Source organism: Halichoerus grypus, chromosome 1 (assembly GCF_964656455.1).
Source record: "Halichoerus grypus chromosome 1, mHalGry1.hap1.1, whole genome shotgun sequence".
Lineage (NCBI taxonomy): Eukaryota > Metazoa > Chordata > Mammalia > Carnivora > Phocidae > Halichoerus > Halichoerus grypus.
In genome coordinates, this window is record NC_135712.1 from 202,277,528 (window position 1) to 202,293,657 (window position 16,130).

The following is a 16,130-nucleotide window of genomic DNA, read 5'->3' on the forward strand; positions in this document are numbered from 1 at the left end:
TTCCGTCGTAGGATAAACCCCGAGGGCAGCTGGTTCCATGTGGGGCTCTACCACATGAATGGTAGATGCTGTGGGTAGAGGGGAGGCCCCAGGGCCACGTTGGGGACTGTGCTGGGGATTGGGGGGTCCTTGTCTCCAGGCTTGGTGGGCGACTGGCAGACACTTTGGCTGGGCTGCTGGCCTTCCACTGACTCCCAGTCCTCCCCAGGCCGCCGACTTTCTGAGTTACAGAATGCAACAAAGGTGGGAATGATGGGCTCACCAAAACCGCATTTCTTTGCGTTGGCAGAGACCCTAGGCTGAAGTGTGCAGGATGGGGAAGGACAGCAGCTGTTGGTAGGATCAGCTGAAGGCAGGGGCTTCACAGCAGTGGTCCACCCCTCCGCCTTGGGGCTCTTGCAGCCTAGGATCAGGTAGTTGGCCATCACGTCGTCATAACTCCAGCCCATCGGCAGGTCCTGGATCTGGTGCCACCCATAACCCATGGATAACGTCACCTCAGTTCTGCCAGGGGTCCTTGTAGCCCAGGAGGTGGCTGGATGTAAGGCTTTAGTTCCTCTTCATGGACATGTTCATCCAGGGGTCCTTCATGGTTTCCTCTAAAGCGCTTCTCTCACTGGGATTGAGGGCCAGCAATTTCTCTAGTAGGTTTTCACACTCCACAGACATATAAAGGGGAGTGCAGTATATTCCGCTCAGTACCCACTCCCACAGCTCTCCGAAGTCCTGTAAAGGCAGGCATCTGCTGGTCACTGGACAGTCATTGTATAGAGGATGGCTCCAGGCTCCACACGGCCACCACGAGGCTGTTGTACTTTTGGCATAAGGGGGACTACCACAGAAGGTGTTTAGCTTATGGCCGACAGTGAACTCATTGCTGAAGCCAAAGTCTACAACCTTGATGTTCAGGTCAGCTTCCAAAAGCAGGTTCTCTGGCTTTAGGTCCCTGGGGATGATACCCTCCTGGTGATGGTACTACACAGTGAACGCTCTCTGGCAGAATCTGCCTCCGGGGCTGCTCCTTTCTCATGCAGGCATGGTCCAGTGGGTGATCAAGTGCCTATAGTGTACTCCGTGACCAGATAGTGTTTCCGTGGTGTCAGTCACCTTGAGTGGTTTCATGACTCAAGGGTGGTGATTCAGGGCCACCAGGCTCTGGACTTCAAGGAATAGTCTGTGGAGGCTGGAGGAGCTCTGCTGGCTCTTGTTAATGACCTTCATGGATGCTTCTGTCCCACTTAGGTTGTGCCAGACCGACCTCACTTCAGCAAAGCCGCCCTGGCCAAAGGTCTTGAGGAGCCAGTGGTTGTCAGTGTGGGTCTCCTGGTCGCAGGCATGGCTGTGAGGTCCCGCAGCTCAGCAACTTACTGCTGGCAATACTAACTAGAAATGTCCCCTAACAGTACTAACAAACTACATAAAGATGAGAAAAAAAGAAACAAAAGAGAAAGAGAACAGAGAGGAAAAAAGCTAACTGTGGTCCAAAGTCCCTCAGCTCACCAAACACCAGCTCGCTGGCCTAAAAGAACTAAAAAATGTAGGCCTGGCCAAGGGCTTATACAGAGAGGTACTTAGGATTCTCTCTTGATGGCTCTTCTTGAAGTAGGTGCAAGAAATGGACCTGTTAAGGCTGGGGATGATTCACAATGGTCTTCTCACTTGGGTCTCAGGAACCCTTTACTCTAAATAAAGGGGGAGGGGAACACCCCCAAAGGCCTTTTTGTTTATGTGGCTTATAGTGATTGATATTTACCTTACTAAAAATTAAGGATGCTTTGGTGGCCTTTTCATGTTTAGTTTGGAAATCTGTAATAATTTTTGGTGTTTAAAGAAAGCCATGATGTCTATACTTCAAGTAATTCAGTTCCTTTTTCTTAAAACTCTGGCTGATCAGTGTCAACATGATACCACAGTTTAACTGGCTTCACAGTAGCTATTGACAAAGACTCTCCTTGACTAAACTTTAGTCATTCTTCTCTAGGCCTGGACCTTGTAGTCTGTCCTTGGCTATCCTGCACCACCCAGTTGTAGCGAGAATCTTGTCAAGTCAGTTTAGAGAGAACTCTCCACCCTCAACATCTGATAATATTCTTCATCTACCCCCTTTGGTATCTGTGAGAAAATAAAACATATATATTGGTGTCTGCCCCCAGTTCCTGGCACAGGCTCCTGAAACCCTTAAATTTCCCAAGTGTTCAGAGCACTAGGAGCGTCTCTTGTTCTAATATTTCGTCTTCAACCCCAGCTCCTGACACAGGACTCCTAAATCCCTTGGAATTTCCTGGGTGGTAAGAATGTCTTGTTCTAATGAGGCAACTCTGGAGGGGTCCTGGATGACTCCTGGACAGAGACTGTCATCAGAAAGGCCAAGCCATGATTAGAGCTGGACTATTCAGCTCCATACCACTGCCCCTCGCCAATCCTCAAGAGAGGGGAAAGGGGCTGGAAATGGAGTTAATGATCTGCATGAGGAAGCCTCCATAAAAATCCCAATATTACGGGGTTCAGAGAGTCTCCACATGGATGAACACATCCACATTGGGAGGGTAATGCACCCCAACTCCATAGGGACAGAAGCTCCTGTGCTCAGGACCCTCCCAGACCTCGCCCAGTGTATCTCTTCATCTAACTGGTCACGTATCCTTTATCACATCCTTTAATAAAGTGGTAAACGGAAGTGTTTCCCGAGCCCTGTGAGCCACTCTAGCAAATGAATTGAACCTAAGGAAGGGGTTGTTGGAACTTCCACTCTAGAGCTCATCAGTCAGAAGCACAGGTGATAACCTGGACTTGGATTGGCATCTGAAGTGGGGGAGGGGCGGCTGCTTTGTGGTTCTGAACCTTAACCTGTGGAACCTGATGCTATCTCTGGACAGATAGTGTCAGAATTGAGTTGAATTGTAGGACACCCTAGCTGATGTCATGGAGAATTGCTTCATGTAGGGAAAAAAACCACTCTTTTGGTGACCAGAAGTGAAGTGTTTTGTGTGAGTAGTAAGGGAGATTCACAGGAGAAAGACTCAGGGGTGGAAAGACTGTGGGTTTTCCTTTGTACAGCATCTGACCACCCTGGCCTGCCTTCAGCAAGAATCCTGTCAGGTCTGTTTAACTAGAATCTTTCTATTCCTGCGGTTTCCTCTTAGTAATTTTCCATCCCCTGACCCTGACCCTCCCCTTTGGCTTTTTTTAGTCCCCATTTTGTGCTGTCCTAGGGATGGGGCCCAGTTCTATACTGAGGCCTCTTTTTCCCCTGTTGCAATAGTTTCTGAATAAAACCTGCTTTTACTGCATTAACTACTACTGTCCAGCTCCGGTTCTTCTTTTTTCTTTTTATTTTTTTTTCTTCCAAATTGGTTTTTCTTTAACACTGTAGGGAAATATTCTGTTGCATATGACGCAATAAGGTATGTTATCAAATTCTGTAAAGTTGAGGGGAAGATAGCTTTCATCATATTTTTATTTCTTATTTCCAAATTTTGCTCAGTCTTTGGAGTAGATTTCTCCCTTCCATGAGCCAGAGAACTTGCTATGTCCATTGCAGTATCTTTAAATTAGAGGTTGCAGCTGTGGGTCACGAAAGCAAATCTTCTTTATTTTTTTAAGCCCACAGAGCCGTCGTGCTCCATGTCCATATCATTCAGCATGGGCCTGGGGATCCAAGTATGGGCTTGGCATCAAGACATGAGGGGAGGGAGAAGTCCATTTATTCCTTCTCTAACACTCTTCCTTTCTTCATGTAGATCTGAGTTTCTTACCTATATAATTTTCCTTCTCTCTGAAGAACTTCTTTTAACATTTCTTGACAGGCAGATCTACAAAATCCTCAAATTTTGTTTGTCCAAGAGAGTATTTTGCCTTCATTTTTTTTTGAAGGATATTTTGCTGGACACAGAATTCTAGATTGGTGGGTTTCTGCAGAGAAGTCTAGTGAAAATCTTATCTTTGTTTCTCTATAAATAAGGTGTATTTCCTCCACCTGGCTTCTTACAATTCAAGATCTTCTCTGTGTCTTTGATTTTTCTGCAGTTTGAATATGATATGCCTAAGTGTAGACTTTTTTTGGTATTTGCTTACGATTCTTTGAGCTTCCTGGTTGTAGTTTGGTGTCTGTCATTCATTTTGGAAAATTCTCAGCCATTATTACTTCGTAGATTCCTTCTTTCTTGTCCTTTTGTATTACAAGTGTGATTACACTTTTATAATTGTCCTACAGTTCTTAGATATTCTGTTTCATTCTTTTTTCTCTTTGCTTTTCGGTTTGGGGAGTTTCTAGTGACATATCTTCAAGCTCATGGATTCCTTTCTCAACTGTGTCCAGTCTACTGATGAGCCCATCAAAGACATTCTTTCTTTTTTTTTTTTAAGATTTTATTTATTTATTTGACAGAGAGAGACACAGCGAGAGAGGGAACACAAGCAGGGGGAGTGGGAGAGGGAGAAGCAGGCTTCCTGCCGAGCAGGGAGCCCGATGCAGGGCTTGATCCCAGGACCCTGGGATCATGACCTGAGCTGAAGGCAGACGCTTAATGACTGAGCCACCCAGGTGCCCCTCAAAGACGTTATTTCTTTTAGTGTTTTTTGTTTCTAGCACTTCCTTCTGATTCTTAGAGTTTCCATCTCTCTCTTACATTACCCATATGTTCTCCCATGTTGTCCACTTTTTCCTTTAGAGCCTTAGCATGGTGATCATAGTTATTTTAAGTTCCTGGTCTGATAATTCTAAAATTTCTGCCATATTGAGCCTGGTTCTGATGCTTTCTCTGTGTCTTCAAGCTATAGGTTTTTGCCTTTTAGTATGCCTTATAGTTTTTGTTGAAAGCTGAACGTGATGTACCAGGTAAAAGGACCTGAGGTAAATATGCCTTTAGTGTGAGGTTCTATGTTTATCTGTGTAGAAGTTATATTTACCATCTGCTGAAGCTTAGGTGTTAGAGGCTAAAATTTCCTCTGGTGTCCTTGTATTTTTCCCCCACTATTGTCTTTGGGTTTTCCTAGAGACTTCTTCTGAAATAAAGTCGGAGGCTTGCAGTTCTTTCCATTGTAATCCCCTGTTATTGTTCAGGAGCTATACATAATAATGTGGTGGGGAGGTGTGGAGGGAGGGGAAGTGTCCCCTAGTCCTATGATGAAGCCAGTTAACTTTTAGCGAGCCAGTGCTTCAGGCTGAGACCTTTACAACTGCTTCTCGGCCACTCGCCACCCTCTGCCTGGGTGAGACTAGAAGACTACAGGGAACTGGAGTTGGTTATTTCCCATTCCCCATGTCTGTGAGGGTCTGGTAAAACCCAGAATGGTTAGACTTTGGTAGAATAGTTTCCTTGAGGGCAGGGTTTTGTTAAGGGAACAGAATACTCTGGGCATATTTCAAAGTGGTTATTTTTCCCTTCCCTTGAGGGAAGCAGGCAGTTTTTCTCTGATCTTCAGGGAGAATCTGAAGGGGCTCCTGGAGGTAAGCTCATGAAAGTGTAGGACCCACCCCTTTAATTTTTAACTCTCAAGCTTGTGCACAGGGAGCCTCTGTCATGCTAAATTGCTATGTTCACTGTTAGATCTAGCATACGATGTCAAACACAGTGCACTCCCTCTTACAGCAAATGAGTTCTCATTGCACCACATCCACACAGCACAAACACTTGGTGTTGGCAGTCTTTTTAATCTTAGGTATTCTGGAGGATGTGGAGTAGTATCTCATTGTTACTTTAATTCAAATGTACATGATTATTAAGGAAGTTGAACTCGGGTGCCTGGGTGGCTCAGTTGGTTAAGCGACTGCCTTCGGCTCAGGTCATGATCCTGGGGTCCTGGGATCGAGTCCCACATTGGGCTTCCCTTGCTCTGCGGGGAGCCTGCTTCTCTCTCTACCTCTGCCCGCCACTCCCCCTGCTTGTGCTCTCTCTGTCAAATAAAGAAATAAAATCTTTAAAATAAGAAAAAAAAAAAGGAAGTTGAACTCACTTTGGTATCTTTTTTGGTAAATTACACGTTCAGGTCTTCTACCCATTTTTCTATTAGATTGTCTTTTTCTTATTGACTTACAGGAGTTACTTACATATTCTGAATGTGAGCCCTTTATCAGTTATATGTGTTATATATATATCTGTTCTCTTGACTTTACTCTTCACTCTCTTAATGGTGTCTTTTGATAGGCACATATTCTTAATTTGAATGTAGTTCAGTTTATCAAGCTCTTCCTTTATAGCTGTTGCTTTTTGTGATCTGTTTAAGAAATCTTTCCCTAACTAGGGGCACCTGGCTGGCTCCGTTGGAAGACCATGCAACTCTTTTTTTTTTTTTTTTTAAGATTTTATTTATTTATTCATAAGAGACAGAGAGAGGCAGAGGGAGAAGCAGGCTCCCCGCTGAGCAGGGAGCCTGATGCAGGACTCGATTCCAGGACCCTGGGATCATGACCTGGGCCGAAGGCAGACGCTTAACCATCTGAGCCACCCAGGCACCCAGACCATGCAACTCTTGATCTCAGGGTCGTGAGTTCAAGCCCCACATTGGGTGTAGAGATTACTTTAAAAAAGAAATTTAAAAAAAAAGAAATTAAAAAAATATATTTCCCTAACTCCGGATCATAAAAATAATTTATTAAAGATTATTTTTCAACATTTGTGTTTAAATGTACATTTCTCTTGGAATTGATTTTTGTGAATGGTATATGATAGTTTTAAGATTTGGGGCATCTGGGTGGCTCAGTTGGTTAAGTGGTTGCCTTCGGCTTGGGTCATGATCCCAGGGTCCCCCGCATCATGCTCCCTGCTCAGCGGAGAGCCTGCTTCTCCCTCTCCCTTTGCCTGCAGCTCTGCCTGCTTGTGCTCTCTCTTTCCCTATCAAATAAATAAATAAAATCTTTAAAAAAATTTTTTAAAAAAATATAGTTTTAAGATTTGCTTTTTGGGGCACCTGGGTGGCTCAGGTGCTTAAGTGTCCAACTCTTGATTTTGGCTCAGGTCATGATCTCAGGGTTGTGAGACTGAGCCCCATGTCGGGCTCCACACTGGGCATGCAGCCTGCTTAGGATTCTCTCTCTCTCTCCCTCTCCTTCTCTGCTCCTTCCCCACCCCCACCACCCCACTTCCACTGTCTCTCAAAATAAATAAATAAATAAACAAACAAATAAATAAATAAATAAATAAAATAAAAAGATTTGCCTTTCTATATGGCTATCCAATTAACCTAGCACCATTAATTTTTAAAATGCATTTTCATCAGTAATTTACAGTACTTTTGTCATAGCTCACATGTCCCATATGTGTTGGTCTGTTTTGGGGCTGTGATCTTTTCCATTGTTCTATTTTCTAGTCTTGTTTCAAGATCACTGCCTTAACTTTTATAGTTTTTTATTAAGTTTTTGAATTTATAGAATTGTCTCCCTTATTTAGTTCTTTAACAATGTCTTGGCTCTTCGTGGCCCTTTACATCTCAAATGCATTTTAGAATTAGATTTTCAATTTCCATTTTCAAAACTGTGCTGGAATTTTTATTAGTGTTAATTTCTTTTTATATTTTTTAAAGTTTTTATTTATTTAAGTAATCTCTACACCCAACGTGGGGTAGGAACTCATGACCCTGAGATCAAGAGTCACATGCTCTTCCAGCTGAGCCAGCCAGATGCCCCATATTTAGTGTCAATTTTTAATTTTCTTTATTTTCACAATGGTTCTTTAATCTTTCTCTGATCTTTATTATTATGGTGAGGTTTTGTAGGTGATGATAGCAGTATTGCTAACAGAAATCAGGAGCAGTATTTCATATAATCTTTTAAATGTTTAACATCTCCTGCAAGAAAAAAGACCTTTTAGTTAATGTTTATAACTGGTCATTAAAACACATCTGTTAGCATAACCAGTCAAGATTGGTGGGTCATTTTGGCATTTGATGGAAATCTCCAAGTCCTGAGAGGGACAGATGGAGTGCTTGACTATTTCTGCAGAAGCAAACCATGGCAGGTTTTTCAAAACTCCCAGGGATCTATAGATACCTTCTCAGTGAGCCTAAATTTATCAAAAATATTTTTAAATGCTTTATTTTGGGGGATAATCTTTTTAAAAAATGAGATAAGCTTATTCTGCAGTTCCCCTTGCTTATTTTTGCTTTTCTTGCCTGTGCTTTTCGTGTCAGGTCCAAAAAGTTTATTGCCAAGACCAATCAATGCCAAGGAGCTTCCTCCCTATGTCTTCTTCTAGGAATTTTATAGTTTCATGTCTTACACTGAAGTCTTAAATCAGTCTCAAGTTAATTTTTGTATGGTGTAAGATAAGGGTTCAGTTTCCTTCTTTTGCATGTGGATACCTAGTTTTTAATAGTCTACTAAAGAGACTATCCTTTCCTTATTGTGTATTCTTGGTGCCCTTGTCAAAGGTTAGTTGACCATATATACATGGGTTATGTCTTGGCTCTCCATTAGGTTCAAGATAAGTGTATTCTGCGCCTTCTACATGACACTTATTTTTATAACCAAGTCATGTTATTTCTGTGCCCAAAATCACAATAAGGAAATCCAGATATATAAATTTCTTGATGTTTCCATATCAGGAGTCTCAGATTCACCAGAAACCTGTAAGCCTCACTTCACCTGGTTGATTAAAACAACTACATGATGGCTTTAAGTTGCCCAGGGTCTTATGTATCAGTAAGGTATAGAGTCACCTACCAGACTTGAATAACAATTGGCATTATTATGTTTAAAAAGATAGATGACCACAATAAAAGTGAATATACCTTTAGGAAAATCTGTTCCTATCTTACAAATTTACTAGTATGACAACTACTTTAATTTCATTTCATAAAAAGTGTATTATTCTGAGACTAAATACAACCACCATTCTACCCGAGCAGGCATGAAGCAGCCCAGACACTCACTTTACCTGCGGGTCAGTCAGTGTCCAAGGTTGGACTATCCGTCAGGCATCTGAGCAGAAGGGTTGCTTCTAGGTAAATCTGAGTGCTGGTTCATTCCCAGATAGACAGGAAGTCAGAATCATCTTTCTCACAGTAAACTGCCCTGTGGCCCAGTATCCTGGGGTGCTCACCTTCACTGTTGGGGATTACAGTACTCTAAAGTGAGAGTTAGGATGGGGGTGAGCTGCTATCAGAAAGCCGTACCAGGGCTATCTGTGAATGACTTTCTTTTAGGCCCCACAGGGCCTGGTTAGGGCTCTTACTGTTCTTTTCTTTCTCTTCCTGTCTCCTTAGCTATACTGGAAGAATCTAATTAACACATTAAACTAAGATCTCTTATACTCTCATACTCTAGAATTACACTGAACGCAGTAAACACTCATTAATTCACACTCCTTGACCCACACTTCTAATTATTCTACTTGAACTAAACTGAAGTTTATTTTGCTCAGCAAAATTTTGTTATGGATATCTGAAATTGAAAAGAGAGGGGGCAGGGGCGCCAGGCTGGCTCAGTCAGTGGCGCATTTAACTCTTGATCTCAGGGTTGTAGATTCCAGCCCCATATTGTGTGTAGGGATTACATACGTATGTACATACATACATACATACATACAATCTTTTTAAAAAAAGAGCAGAGGAATTATTGAAAATACTGAAGTGAACAAGCTGTTAATTTAATTTGTTCATTTAAAATTATTTAAAAATTTATTACCCAAGGAGCTTCAGTTAGGATGAATAAATATTGTTAATCTTTATGTTTTTTTCAAGAAATATTAACTGATCGCAGAAGCATGGAATCTATCAAATATGATATAGTACTGTGTATTAACTTAAAAAATAAAAGTGCAACCTAAGAAATGCCTGGAGTGTTGTTTTGCCATCTACCAAATATATATGTGCACACACAGGCCAATATCTCTGATGAATATAGATGCAAAAATCTCAACAAAATATTAGCAAACCAAATTGAGCAGCACATTAAAAGGATCATTCACCATGATCAAATGGGATTTTTCCCTGGGATGCAAGGATGGTTCAACACACACAAATCAATAAATATGATACACCACATTAATAGGAGGAAAGACAAAAATTATGTGATTATCTCAACAGATGCAGAAAAAGCATTTGACAAAATTCAACATTTTTGCATGATAGAAAACCCTCAAGTTGGGTATAGAAGGAACACACCTCAACATAATAAAGGCTATATATGAGAAACATACAGCCAACATCGTACTCAATGGTGAAGGATTGAAAGCTTTCCTTCTAAAACCAGGAACAAGAATGCCCACTCTTACCACTCCTTTTTAACATAGTACTGGAAGTCCTACTCAGGCAAGAAGAAGAAACAAAAGACATCCAAATCAGAAAGGAATAAGTAAAATTGTGTTTGTTGATGATATGATCTTTTACATAAAAAATCCTAAAGGCTGTCAAAAAACTTAAAATTAAAACAAAGAAAAGTTTTAAAATACAAAGTCAGCATACTAAATCCAGTTGCATTTCTATACACCAACCATGAACTATCTGAAAAAGAAATAAAGACAGCATCTACAATAGCGTTAAAGACACTAAAATACCTGGGAATGAATGTAACCAAGGAAATGAAAGCTCTATGAATTGAAAACTAGATTTTGATGAAATTGAACTCACAGAAAAATGGAAAGATAGTCCATGTTCATGGATCAGAAAAGTTAATATTGTTAAAATGTCTATACTTCCCAAAGCCATCTAGAGATTCGATGCAATATCTATCAAAATTGCAATGCCATTTTTCACAGAAATAGAAAAAATGATCTTAAGATTAGTGTGGAACTACAAAAGCCCGTGGATAGCCAAAGCAATCCTAAAAAAGGACTAAACAGAAGGCATCACACTTCCTGATTTCAAATCATGTTACAAAATGATAGTAATCAAAACAGTATGATACTGGAATAAAAACAAACAAATAGACCAATGGAGGGGTGCCTGGGTAGTTCAGTCGGTTAAGCATCTGCCTTCGGCCCGTGTCATGATCTCAGGGTTCTGGGATGGAGCCCCACCTCAGGCTCCCTGCTCAGTGGGAAGTCTGCTTCTCCCTCTCCCTCTACCCCTACTCCTGCTCGTGCTCTCCCTTGCCCCCCCTTCAAATAAATAAGATCTTTTAAAAAAAAAATAGACCAATGGATCAGAAACAAGAGTCCAGAAATAAACCCCCACATATACAGTCAGCTTGTCAAGGCAGCCAAGAATAGTCAAGTTGGAAAGGATAGTCTCTTCAATAAATGGTGCTGGGACCAACTGGATATCCACATGGAAAAGAATAAAGTTGGACCCCTGTCTTACACCACTCACAAAAATTAACTCAAAATGGACTAAGGACTTAACAAGACCTGAAACCATAAAAATTCCAGAAGAACACATAGGAAATAATTTCCTCAACATTGGTCTTGGCCATGATTTTTTGGATATGACACCAAGAGCACAATCAACAAAAGCAAAAACGAACAAGGGGGACTATACCAAACCAAAATGCTCTGTACAACAAAAGAAATAACAAAATGAAAAGGCAATCCATGGAATGGGAGGAAATATTTGCAAACTGTGTGTGTGTGTGTGTGTGTGTGTGCGTGTGTGTATAGGGTTAATATCCAACATATGTAAAGAACTCATACAGCTTAGGGGGGGTGCCTGAGTGGCTCAGTTGGTTGGGCGACTGCCTTCGGCTCAGGTCATGGTCCTGGGGTCCTGGGATCGAGCCCCGCATCGGGCTCCCGCTCAGCCGGAAGCCTGCTTCTCCCTCTCCCTCTACCCCTACTCCTGCTCGTGCTCTCCCTTGCCCCCCCTTCAAATAAATAAGATCTTTTAAAAAAAAAATAGACCAATGGATCAGGAACAAGAGTCCAGAAATAAACCCCCACATATACAGTCAGCTTGTCAAGGCAGCCAAGAATAGTCAAGTTGGAAAGGATAGTCTCTTCAATAAATGGTGCTGGGACCAACTGGATATCCACATGGAAAAGAATAAAGTTGGACCCCTGTCTTACACCACTCACAAAAATTAACTCAAAATGGACTAAGGACTTAACAAGACCTGAAACCATAAAAATTCCAGAAGAACACATAGGAAATAATTTCCTCAACATTGGTCTTGGCCATGATTTTTTGGATATGACACCAAGAGCACAATCAACAAAAGCAAAAACGAACAAGGGGGACTATACCAAACCAAAATGCTCTGTACAACAAAAGAAATAACAAAATGAAAAGGCAATCCATGGAATGGGAGGAAATATTTGCAAACTGTGTGTGTGTGTGTGTGTGTGTGTGTGTGCGTGTGTGTATAGGGTTAATATCCAACATATGTAAAGAACTCATACAGCTTAGGGGTGCCTGAGTGGCTCAGTTGGTTGGGCGACTGCCTTCGGCTCAGGTCATGGTCCTGGGGTCCTGGGATCGAGCCCCGCATCGGGCTCCCGCTCAGCCGGAAGCCTGCTTCTCCCTCTCCCACTCCCCCTACTTGTGTTCCCCCTCACGCTGTCTCTCTCTCTCTCTCTCTGTCAATTAAATAAATAAATAAAATCTTAAAAAAAAAAACTCATACAGCTTAATAGCAAATATATCCAATTAAAAAATGGCAGAGAACTTGAATAGACATTTTACCAAAGAAGATATACAGATGGCCAACAGATGTTCAACATCACTAATCGTCAGGGAAATGCAACTCAAAACCACAGTGAGATATCACCTCACACCTGTTAGAGTAACTATTATAAAAAAGACATAAGATAACAAATGCTGGCAAGGGTGTGGGGAAAATGGAACCCTTGTGCACTGTAGGTGGGAATGTGAATTGATACACCCACTATGGAAAACTGTATGAAGCCTCCTCAAATAAAATTGAAAATAGAACCACCAGCAATCCCATTTCTGGGTATATATCCAAAGGAAATGAAAACACTATCTCAAAGAAATAGCTACACCCATGTTAATTGCAGCATTATTCACAAGAGCCTAGACATGGAAACAACCTAAGTGTCAATCAACAAATAAATGGATAAAGAAAATGTGATATATACAACTAACTAAAATGTGAGATTATTCATATACATACATATATATGTATATATGTATTAGATACGTATGTATTAGAATAGTAGTCATAAAGAAGAAGGAAATCCTGCCTTTTGTGGCAACATGGATGGACCTTTAGACCTTGAGGGCATTATGCTAAGTGAAATAAGCCAGGCAGATAAAGACAAATACTGTATGATCTCACTTATGTGTGGAATCTAAAAACATGAACTGGAGAGAGTAGAATGATGGTTGCCAGTGGCTGAGTGGTGGGAGAAACGGAGATGATGTTGGTCAGAGTAGAAACTTTCAGTTATAAGATGAATAAGTTCTGGGAATCTAATGTACAGCATAGTGACTATAATTAACAATATTGTATACTTGAAAGTTGCTATGAGAGTAGAGCTTTAATGTTCTCACCATAACTACAACAGTAAAAAATGGTGAGGTAAAGGGGTGTTAACTAACTATATTTTGTTAAGCATGTTGCAATATATACATGTATCAAATAATCACATTATACACCTTAAAGTCACACAATGATACATGTCAATTATTTCTCAGTAAAGCTGAAAATTAATTAGACGTCGCCGTGTAGTCATTAATAAACAACCTACACAGAGATGTTTATAGCAGCTTTATTCATAATTCAAAACTTGGAAGAACCAAGATGTACATGAATGGATAAACTGGGTACATCCAGATAATGGAGTATTATGCAGCATTAAAAATAAATCAGATATCAAGCCATAAAAGGATATGGAGGAACCATAAGTTCATATTACTAAGTGAAAGAAGCCAATCTGAAAAGGGTACATACTGTATGATTCCAATTATATGATATTCTGGAAAAGGCAAAACTATGGAGACACTAAAAAGATCAGTGGTTCCCAGGAGTTGAGGGGAGGAGGGATGAATAGGCAGATCACAGTGGACTTGTAGGGCAGTGAAACTACTCTGTACTATAATGATGGATACACTCATTCTGTATTTGTCCAAACCAATAAAATGTACAATACCAAGAGTGAACCCTAAGGTGGACTATAGGCAATGGGTTTATTGGTAACAATGGTGAGAGATGTTGATAATCAGGCTGCTATATATGTATGGTGGCAGGGGATGTATAGGAAATCGCTGTACCCTTCTCTCAATTTGCCTGACCCTAAAACTGCTCTAATAAAGGGTTGTTGTTGTTTTTTTAAGTTGGCCTGCCATAAAATCACAGTTTCAAAGTGTGACAAAAGAAAAAGTCCTCTAATTTGGAAATGCATTGAAGATTAGAATGGAGAAAACAATTATAGTAAAGCAGAAATTTACATGCTGTTTCTCCAAAACATTTTGATGATCTTTGAAGATGCCATGGGAGCCCAGACACGGATGAAGCAACTGCCCCTAAAAATTCACACAGAAAAAAAAAAGGACTCATTTTTTAAAAAAGATTTTATTATTTATTTGACAGAGACAGAGACAGTGAGAGAAGGAACACAAGCAGCGGGAGTGGGAGAGGGAGAAGCAGGCTTCCCGGCGAGCAGGGAGCCCGATGTGGGACTCGATCCCAGGACCCCGGGATCATGACCTGAGCCGAAGGCAGACGCCTAACGACTGAGCCACTCAGGCGCCCCAAGACTCATTTTTTTGAAATAAGATTGCTTCAGAATTCAAAACGTCATCAGAAATGGGCAGTCAAATTAAACAGGATATTCTCAGTTTCTTTCTGAATAAACTATTTGGAATCTAACTTCAATTTCACAATTTCAAATTACCTCTGTGTTTAAAAACAATTGTCCCTGAGGGGCGCCTGGGTGGCTCAGTCGTTAAGCGTCTGCCTTCGGCTCAGGTCATGATCCCAGGGTCCTGGGATCGAGCCCCGCATCGAGCCCCGCATCGAGCCCCGCATCGGGCTCCGCATCGGGCTCCCTGCTCCGCGGGAAGCCTGCTTCTCCCTCTCCCACTCCCCCTGCTTGTGTTCCTTCTCTCGCTGTGTCTCTCTCTGTCAAATAAATAAATAAAATCTAAAAAAAACAAAAACAAAAAACAATTGTCCCTGAGAAAGGGAGGTTTAATTTATCATGACATTCAATGTTTTCTAGAGTGTTCAAAAATAACGTTTTGGACATAATACTATATGATGAATTTATATATACAAAGACCTGATTGACCAATACCTGGCCTACAAAAACAAACAAACAAACAAAACCCTGCTGTTCTGGAGAGCTTAAAACTAATCCATAAAAGTAAAAAAACCTAATAAGTAAAATCCATGCTGAAAGGCTTTAGTTAAGACAATATTTAGCTTGATGTTATCACACTGGAATGACACCAAGAATCAGAGTAATCGTGGGCTTGATAAGAGCAGGGAAGCAAATCAGTGATCTCACCTTGGACTGCGTTAGTTTTATCACTATATAAAACAAAAGGTTATCCTAAAGATTGCAGTCCCTTCAGGTAAGTATTATTGGAAAAGAAAACTTAGAGTAAAAATATCCTACTGTGAATGGGACAGAAAGAAACGTCATCGTTACTTTTATTAAATATAGAATATTAACTAAGTCCTACTGCATTATGTTCTCCTTTTACCAAGTCTTACACTTATGTATCTTAAGAATATACAACAATTAACCTACAAGATATAAACATCCGATAAAGAGTTTAAAAAGTAGTTCAAATTGCTATATCAGGACAAAGAAACATAAAAGTGTTGTTATACACTTTTCTCAGGCAATGTTTTCCATTAGTAGCTACTAAACACTACCGATTGCTACTGTTAATGATTCCTAATGTGGTTTTGTTTAAACAATAGCATTTATGTAACAGAAAAGTAAATATTACAGAATACATGTAATTTCAAATAAACACCCATTTTTCATATTTTTATGTTAAAATAATAACTTTCTGTGTGTGTAATCATTATTACAGGACCGCTCCTCTTAGCAGCTGCTGTGTCCTGCGTTGGCTCTGTTAAGTCAGCCAGCGCCAGCCCTGCCCAGGACCCCGAGGGAGGGGCCTCTCCCGCAGGGAAACCAACCCGGGACCCCTGCCCCTAACAAGTTCCGCCCTCATGACAAACCCCGCCCCTTCGGCCTGTACAGGCCTCGCCCTCAGAACCCCAGCGCTTCTGCAATTGGCCCCGCCTCCGCAGTGTCCAGGCTCCGCCCCTGATGATC